The sequence below is a fragment of the Condylostylus longicornis genome, unplaced genomic scaffold (assembly GCF_029603195.1).
Source record: "Condylostylus longicornis isolate FDR11 unplaced genomic scaffold, ASM2960319v2 ptg000004l, whole genome shotgun sequence".
Classification (NCBI taxonomy): domain Eukaryota; kingdom Metazoa; phylum Arthropoda; class Insecta; order Diptera; family Dolichopodidae; genus Condylostylus; species Condylostylus longicornis.
In genome coordinates, this window is record NW_026577973.1 from 2,372,188 (window position 1) to 2,381,426 (window position 9,239).

The 9,239-nt window shown below is 24.5% G+C and overlaps 1 long non-coding RNA gene across 1 annotated transcript; it reads right to left on the reverse strand.

Annotated features, from left to right (window-relative positions):
• Positions 1–8,335: 8,335 nt before the first annotated feature.
• Positions 8,336–8,934, reverse strand: LOC129613735 (uncharacterized). Its single transcript, XR_008697329.1, has 3 exons — positions 8,799–8,934; positions 8,501–8,653; positions 8,336–8,444 (listed from the first exon to the last, which is right to left on the reverse strand). It is a non-coding gene; the product is annotated as an uncharacterized LOC129613735 (long non-coding RNA).
• Between the last annotated feature and the right edge of the window lie 305 nt (positions 8,935–9,239).

The window sequence follows — 9,239 nt, forward strand, 5'->3', positions numbered from 1 at the left end:
AGAACGGCTGAAAATTAATGCGAAAACATGTAAGATCCAGGCTCCATGGCTGAAATTTTATATTTAGTAGTCACAACGAATATTTTTGAATTTTGATTACAACTGAAAAATATGGGGTAGAAAAATATGTTGATAGATATTGTTTGTATGTACATAATATTATGAACTACATTAATAAAAAATTAAATAAACAAATGTGTATGTATGTATATTATATCTCTTGTTTCCCGCAATATATTTTCAACATGAAAATTTTAAGCTTATTTCAATATTTCAAATGTACTATTAAAGTTGCTCAAAACTTGTAATAGAATAAAACTTTTTTTGTTTCTTATTTTTAAAGATGAACTTGGCATTTTTTCTGTCTTTTTTTTTTTTTTTTTGGTATATCATGATAAGCAAAACCTGCTTCCGATATTCGTTTCAATTTCTCTGTCTTTCTTTTTTTTGTTGTCTCTTATTCCTGTTGGTGTTGCACTTATAGTTTTTATGCTCATATAATGTACTTTTTACCTTTTCATTCCAAAGGTTTCATTCTGTTCTGATTTAAGTTTCTCCTGAACATAAATACTAAATATATACAATGTATTTGGGTATATCTGTAAGTAAGTACTTTTTATATAGTTCTAAATACATACATACATATATACTAAAATATACTATATTTTTTTTTAAATTTTATTTTCGTAACCTCTATGCACCTAACTTTTATTTAATTTTTTCGCTATTTTTTATAATACTTGTGTATTGAAAAGTTTTAGACTCTACCTTATATAATGCATGAAAGCCAATTTAATAAGTGAGTTCTTTAACAAAAAAGAAAATCAAACTATAAAAATAAGTTAAAGGAAAATAACAAAAATAAATAATAGAATAGATGCAAAACAAAGCAAAACCAAAAAAAAAAAAAATTAAAACGAAAAACAACTCTTGGCGTTCATACAAGAAAAGATTCTGTAACTGAGATATCATAAATTATTCTCGAAAAAGTAACCTAAAAATATGGAAGGGCTTATGGCATACTTGTTTGTCTTTCAAGGATAATAATTTTTACTAGTGTGATATATTTTAGAATTGTATACAATTTAATATTAGAATATTATATATTTTATGTACAAATGTATATATACATACGATTCTTCACATGTATTAAAAGGCCACATCTATATGTATATGTAAATGTGTGTAGCACACCTTTACTCATATATAAAAGTACAATATAGAATGCTAGGATTTAATAATATGGATGTTACATTTTAAACTGCATTACTCTATACTCAATACTAATATTTTTTCTAAATACAAAAATAAATTAAAAAAAAAAAATAAATAATAATGTTTGTACCTATAGATATAAAAATATTTATTCGTATACTTATGTACAGAGCATATATGTAGAGACATATATAGTTAAATTACATATGTAATTTTAATATTTATGTACATATAATAAATATTTTCTGTAATGATATTTTTATTGTTTTAAAAATAGAAAAATAAAATTGGAATAAAAAATAGGGAACAAATTTCTAAGCGTTTTTTTAATTTATTTATTTTTTTTGTTTTTTTTGTTGTTTTTCTTCTAATGTCTAAAATTTAGTACATGATAAATATTTTTGATTATCCTTCTCTATAATATTTATGTATGATGTGCCATATAAATATGCATTATACACCTAAGTATATGCTATTTGAATTATTTTTAAGATTACGGACTGTTTTGTAGGTGTATAGTCGAAAAAATGTTTACTTTAAAAAATATTCTTCTTTTATATAACATTGAAAGAAATTTTTTATTTTATTGAAAAAAAAAAATAAAATCCGAAAAACAATGAAAACAAATTAACCTTATCGTTACGAATTATCAAAGGTAATTTAAAGTTATTTTTAAATTTATTTTAATTGTATATAAGATAAAAAATAAAATGGCAAATATACCGTTTATAAGCACATTTATACTGGACGATTTTTTAAATGTTTGTATTCTAAATTTTTCTTTTTGACGTTTATCGTTCAAAGTAAGATTTATTAAAATCAACAAAATTTAAAGTGTGTTGTAATCCAACGTATCTTAAAATATTGGCAGGCTAATGTAAAAAGAATCGGAGCAAACGAAAGCAATATAGAATTGGTTTCCTTGTTAAGTATAATTGTCAGATGTGTGAATGTATGATTTAATATTATATTATGCAATCAGTTTCTTGCTCAGTTAGTAGTTAATTATAATAATCCATCATAAGAGTTATCAAGATGCCGGAATAAAGTTCGAAATAAAACAAATTTATGTTGTTGATAAACTCGTAGGTCGCATTGTGAATGATAATTCCGCCAACTTGGTTTTATTTTGTCTGCATGAATGTAGATATATGTATAGGCAGTTTCAAAAAAAATTCGTCTTAATTTATCACTTCTTATCTGTCGTTTGGTTGTCTACGTGTTTGTTTACAAAGTTCCTATACCCTTTGAGATAGAATGCTGAATTTCGTACATAAATAAATCTTTATTAAGAACTACTTATTACTGAAGAAAAAAATTATTGGCTAACTACCCGCTCTAAAAGCTATAGCCAATCAAAGTTTTTTTAAATCTGTCAACGCAGAAAGATAGTGGTATTCAATTCTTATGCCGCGGTATAGCAAAATTGAATTTTAAAATGACAAAATAGCTGTTTGAATTTTTTGTTACACAAATCCCCTTCTTATAAAATTTTTGATATCGTCTTTCTTCTAGACGGCACCTCGTAGGAGTCAGAAATTTTACAAGCTTTTAGATTTTAATAAATAATTTATTGTATTAGAAGAAATTTGTTTTCGATTTCAATTTCTTCTATTCGAATGAAATTAATTCAAATAAAGGAGTAGATTGTGTTTATAAGCAGCATTTTCAATTTTTCAAGATAAAAGTGCTGCTTTACAAACCATTAAGTCGATCCAGCTTTATTGATATATTTTTTAATGAGCATTCAAATGACACTTTCATAATCTTGTTAATGCTTTTCTTATTTTAACAAGAATAAATTATTTGAAATTTTTAAATATTATTTTTTATATACATATGTCAATCAATTAAATTTAAATCAGACATTAGAAAAAAAATGGGGAAAGAATCATTTATGTATGTACGATGTTTTAAAATATTTTAGTTTTTCTTTTATCATTTACTAAATTCGTTATAACACTATTTCATGCAAAGCAATTATTATATTTAAAATTTGTTTAGTGTTGCATAACAGTATCGAAAAGAAATTTCAGCACTTTAGTTAACGGACAGAAGGACAAATTAATATAAAAATAAAGAAAAACAAAAAATTAAAAAAAAATTAAGAAAACGAAAATTTATTGTGTGCGACACTTGCCATTAAAGTTATCGGTTTTAGTCACGCCATTAAATTTTCATTACCTATTTAAATCTTTTTCATTGAAATAAAAATTAGATATTTCAAAATAAAAACATTTATTTAGAAAAATTGTGAAATATCCTTCACTTACCGATTTTAGGACTTGGTATTTGCAAAAAATTTTGTAACTGGTATATACTAGTGGAACTTATAAAATGCTTAACCTAGATATTTTCAAAATGCCTAAACCCAATAAAAAAATGCTAACGCAATTTTTAAAAACAATTTTTAAAAAAAATGCTAACGCTGGGAGCTTGCTTCTTCTAGCGTAATACGTCACAGGCAAATCTTACTATCACAAAATGACACGTTAATCCTAATCATGAACCGAACTATTTTTCTTAAATTGTAAATTTAAGAAGCCAAGAATTTAGAAAGTTTAGGAGCACCTCCCAATTATTTTGTTATACATAAAAAATGACTCATTTTGTTAAAATAACACTGTTTTATTTAAATGTAGAATATAAGAATGACACAACCGGAGCTTAATTTAATATTATTATTTAATGCTACATTCTATTTACTGTAATCGAAGTAGCTTTTCATCGTCCTTTTTAATGAGTGAATAAATAAATAAATTGTTGTGGCGATTTCCTAAATCAAAAAACTTTGATATACGCAGTAGACGAATTATATCCCATTTTGAACACGTTTCATGTTATAATTATTAAAATATTGTTCAAATAATTTAGGAATTTGAATACATACGAGTACATACAAAACAAAAAAAAAGAACTATAATATGCAAATAAATACATACATACATACAATGATTATATTTAAATTTAATATACATACTTTTGTTTCATAAAATATCTGCCTAGCTATACTTTGTTTTTCCTAATAAATCATTATCACTTTGTTTACACCCCATAAAATTTACGCTAATATCACTAAAAAATAGTGAAAAAAAAATTGGAAAACAAAAAAGCGTGAAAATGTTTAAAAATAAATTCAATAGAAAATGTTTATAGTTTGTGCATAAATAAATTGTAAGTCTATTATTATTATAAATTTTCTCCTTTTTCAGAATTCGAATTACTGGCCCCCTCTAGCTTGGCATTACGTATACATGCATTAAAAAGAAATTGAACGCAAGGCGACCTTATTATTTACGATTTAGTGGAAAGGTAAATGTTTTTTTTTTCCCCATTTTACCCTTTTTGTGTTTTTTTTTAACTTTTACTGCTGTTGAGGTTCTGTTTGTTAATTTCTTTTTTTTTTATAACGGTATTTTCTATACTTATATTTTATGTTATACTAGCACTAAAAGTTCCAATAAAAATTTAATTTAGAAAAAAAAACAAGCTCAGGTACTGACAAAAAGCAAAAGAAAATAAAAATTTTCTTTTTTTGTGTCGCCGTCGTCGTGTTTAAATAATTTTTCCTTTTTATTTTTCATTCAGCATTTTCAGTTATGAACGATTTTTGTTTTCTGCGGTTTCACAATAAATTGATCTATAAATATAGTTGTACATACATATACACGCGACTATTAGTTTGTTTTTATTGTTGTTTCGAAAATTGAAAATAAAAGTTGTTGACAAAGGGGTGTGTAGGATTGGGGCACGTAAAGGACCTCTTTTATTTACAGAAATAGAAATATGGATTCTTTGTTTCGGTTTATTGTTTGTGTTGCTAGTTATTAATGAAAAAAAAAAGTTGACTAATTGAATGGTATTTAAAGGAAGGATTTTCAACCTAGATTTTTGACTCTTTTTATTTTTTTATTTTGTTTGTTTGTTTACTTTTTTTTTTGCATTTTAAATAAAATAATAATGGGAATATTATAAAAAATAATAAATATTTTCATCATTACTATATTCTTGATTGAATTTCAGAAAGTAAAAATATAAATTGGGGAAAAAAATAAATGGTTGCTTATATTTTTTTTACTGCTGTTAGTAAAATTGAATGAAATAAATTCTTCGTAATTTTTGGAAATATTGAAAGAATAACAATTAGAAATTAATAGAACTTTGAATAAAATTTTTTGGCTAGAGGTAACTTAAAGTTCTTATAAATAAATAAGAATTCTTTAAAGAGTCTAAAATATGAAAATCAAATAATAAATTAATTAGTTGAATTCCGCTTGTGTTACTGTGACATGACAATTGCGGATAAAATTTCAATTTTGAAGATATGTTTACAAAAGATGGTTTTTATTGGTTTGGTGTTTATTCCTATTTATTAATGGCTCTGCGTAACATTATGTGTTAAAATACTTTATGCGAACATCTTTTACTTGCAGTGTTTAGTATAGATTTAGAAAAAAGATTGTCCGCAATAGGCTCTTCACATAAGCAATTTAGCACACAAGGATTCTAAAGCGAAAAATTTTTTTCGCTAATTTCTTTTGTATGCAGTGATTTTAGATATTTCACCGTCTAATAACAAAGTAACCAGTTCTTTGTTATTAGACGGTTAAAAATTATAATTGATATGTGGACCAAAGCTTGATGTTTCTATTTTTGTGAAAATTTTAAATATTGAAGTTTTTTTCCATTTTGGGAACATGGGAATTCCTTAACTAGTATTATAAATATTAGTTATGTAATTTTTGAGATAAAATTTTAGAGGGATGCAACTTGAATTTTTCTTTTCAAAGAGGCCAAATTAAATAACTACAAAATTATTTTATACATACAACATTGCTACACACTAAATTTTTTTCAACTAGATTCAAGTAAAATACAACTAGAGTTGCGCTCCTAGATTTTTCTAGTGAAAAAAAAATCAATAGATTGTCTAGTTTAATATTTCACTGATATTCTAGTAGGTTTAATTAGAATTGCCATTCAAAAAGCTAGAGTTCTAGTTATCTGGACAACTACGTTTAATAAGAATCCGAAAACTATTTCTAGTAGAAAATCTCTTTATTTTCACTAGTATTTCATATAACTTAACTGCATTTTCAATGAAGCACACTAGAATTAACAGTATTTTAAGTAACCAGTTTCTAGTGAAAAAAAACAGTATATTGATAAAAAACGCTGGAAAATCGGTTCAATTTTTTTGCGGTATTCTAGATAACTTAATTAGATTCCCTGTGAAAAATTACCAGAATTTTCATTATGAGAGTTACCTGATTTCTAGTGAAAACACACAGAGTTACAGTGATAAAAAAAACTAGAAAGCACATTAATTTTTTCTAGAACCACTTGCTTGTTTTACCTGACTTCCAATGATAAATGCTAGAATTCCCAACAATTTGAGAGACTACCTTCTAGTGAAAATAAGAGGATTACTAGAGAAATTAAGAAAATGCCTAGTGAAATAAGCAAGAAAATCTTTTAGATTTCTTACGGTATTCTTGGCAGTTTAACTAGATTTTCCATAATAAAGACTAGAATTTCCATAACAATAGTAATCACTTTCCAGTAAATGTCAATATATTACTATTAAATAAAACTAGACAACTATTTCATTTTTCATCATAGTTCTAGTTTTTTCAAATAGATTTCCTGAAGAGAAACTTTGGATTTCCAGTTTTTGAAATAACCTGTTTCTAGTAATTAGGAACAGATTTCTAATTAAAAAAGATGGTCAATTTCTATAGGATAATTATAGAAAATCTGTGAAATACATCTATCCTATGGCATTGGATAGATATATTAAGCAGATTTATATCCTACCTAACTACGGTTTGGCTAAACCAAAATTTTCGAAAATTCTAATGTTAAAACTTTTGTAGTTGTAATATTTCTAATTTCATAACAAATTTTTAAAGTTATTTTAGGAAACTCATCACAAAAAATTTCAAGCAATATAAATGACATTTTATAGAAAAATAACAATTTTTGTGTCTTACATAACAAATTATGGTTTTTATTTTTAACTTTTATAGCGTTTGACAAAATGTTTTATGATAATGTTCTTACGTTTTTTCATTTAAATTTAACATAGCATATATTTTAAATACATTTTTTTATTTTTGAAGTTGTGATATCAGTATTACATGTTGCACACTTAAGTTAATTCAAAAAATTAGAAATCAATGGTACGCATACGTGTATATCTTTTCATAAACAAACTGTTTTATTTAGTAGGATTATTTATAGAAAAAGAATATGAAACGTGCTACAGCACTTCTAAATTTAACCAATAATAAAAAATATATAATTATTTGGTCATAATACATTTTTAGTATTAGTATTCATATTTATCTACATACATAATCAGGTATAATATTTTTCAAAAAAGAAAAGAAATAATAAATAATTAACATTCCTACTTCTTAAAGATAAAATATGTAAAGAGTGGTACATTTCTGTGTATTTGTTATAATATTATTATAAGGTGTATTTAAATGATTTGTCATCTATATCATTTTGCAACATTTACATACATAAAATTATAAAAATTTTATAATATAACCAAACACTAAATACTTAACATTAATTGATAATTTTTTAATATAACACCGAAACAGTACCATTTTACATTTTTCTTTTTGTATACATATATAAACTTCGAAAAAATTTAACAACTTCAAAATTTTTTTATCAAATTTTCAATTACAAGAAAAAGAAAATGTTTACTGTAAGAAAATCGTTTGCGCACTCCATAATTTTTCCGTCAATTACTAAATAAATGTTTTCAGTCAGGCGGGAAAATTTTTCAGTACATCTGTAAATCGTTCAGTACATCGTTATCTAAAACATTTTCTATATTAGCATTAATCTGTAAACAAATATATTACTTAAATTAAAAAAAAAAAAATCTAAAAAAGGACAAAGCAGTTCTTATATCTCACATAAATTTCTAAAACGAGGGATATTAAATCTTCCTCTGCAACAAGTTTTTCCCAATCATCTAAATTTATCGCAATCAAAACATTAGTTTTTTTTCAAATTTCTTCTTGGCAGCAAGATTCTTAAAAAATTGAAAAATAATAAGTTAATTGAGTTTTTTAGCTAAATTTATATCGAAACTCACCATATTGGAGAAATTCTGTTTCCTTCCTATAAAATGGTTCTAAGTTAAGGTTTTCCAATACTTGAATGTTAAATCTTTTACCTTTTAAGAGCTCCAATCCATTTTCAATCTAGAAATTAAAAGCAACTTTTAAAAAGCACTCATAAATTAGTTTGCGATTTTTACAATTGTGCCCTTGTAGGAAAGAAATGTTAGGTAAGTATCCAATATGTTTAAATATCCAACTTCAAATCTACGATTTTAAAATGTCTCGTTCATTAAATATTTTATACGATTGAAGTTTTGTTCTGGAGGAATCAATGTTTTCAGTTTTGCAATCTAAATTTAAAATAAAAAAAAAAAATTACACGCATACATATAAACGTCGATTAGGGCGTACGTAAAATGACGCGGAAAAATTACAGTTAAAATAAAAAAAAGATAAAAAATAATTAATATTTTTTAAAAATAATATTTTGCTTACTTCTCAAAATTTCTGCAACATCCTTATTAATACCTTTTTCCACCAAACAGACAAAAGAAGCCCCAACGTCCATATTTTGAGAATTACAAACCTTAAAATTACAAAAAATAAAATATTTATGCTTTATGCGGATAAACAGCATGCATATACTCGTATGTATGTATTTATATATGCTTTGATGTATATACATATGTACCTCTAAAATATGTTTTTTAATTTTTGTAACAATTTTCTTTATTTCTTTTGAAATTGTTTTATAATTTATTTACATTTGTTTTAATTTGTTTGCACTATTTTTTAATTTTTTTGCGTTATTTTTATTGTTGCTAATTTTTGATTTACATTAACTGCAACTAACTAAACTCACAATTAAAGTTCACTCTTCGAAGTTCCGTTCAATACTGCCACGTTATTCAATATTTTTTAAAAATCTCGCCGATT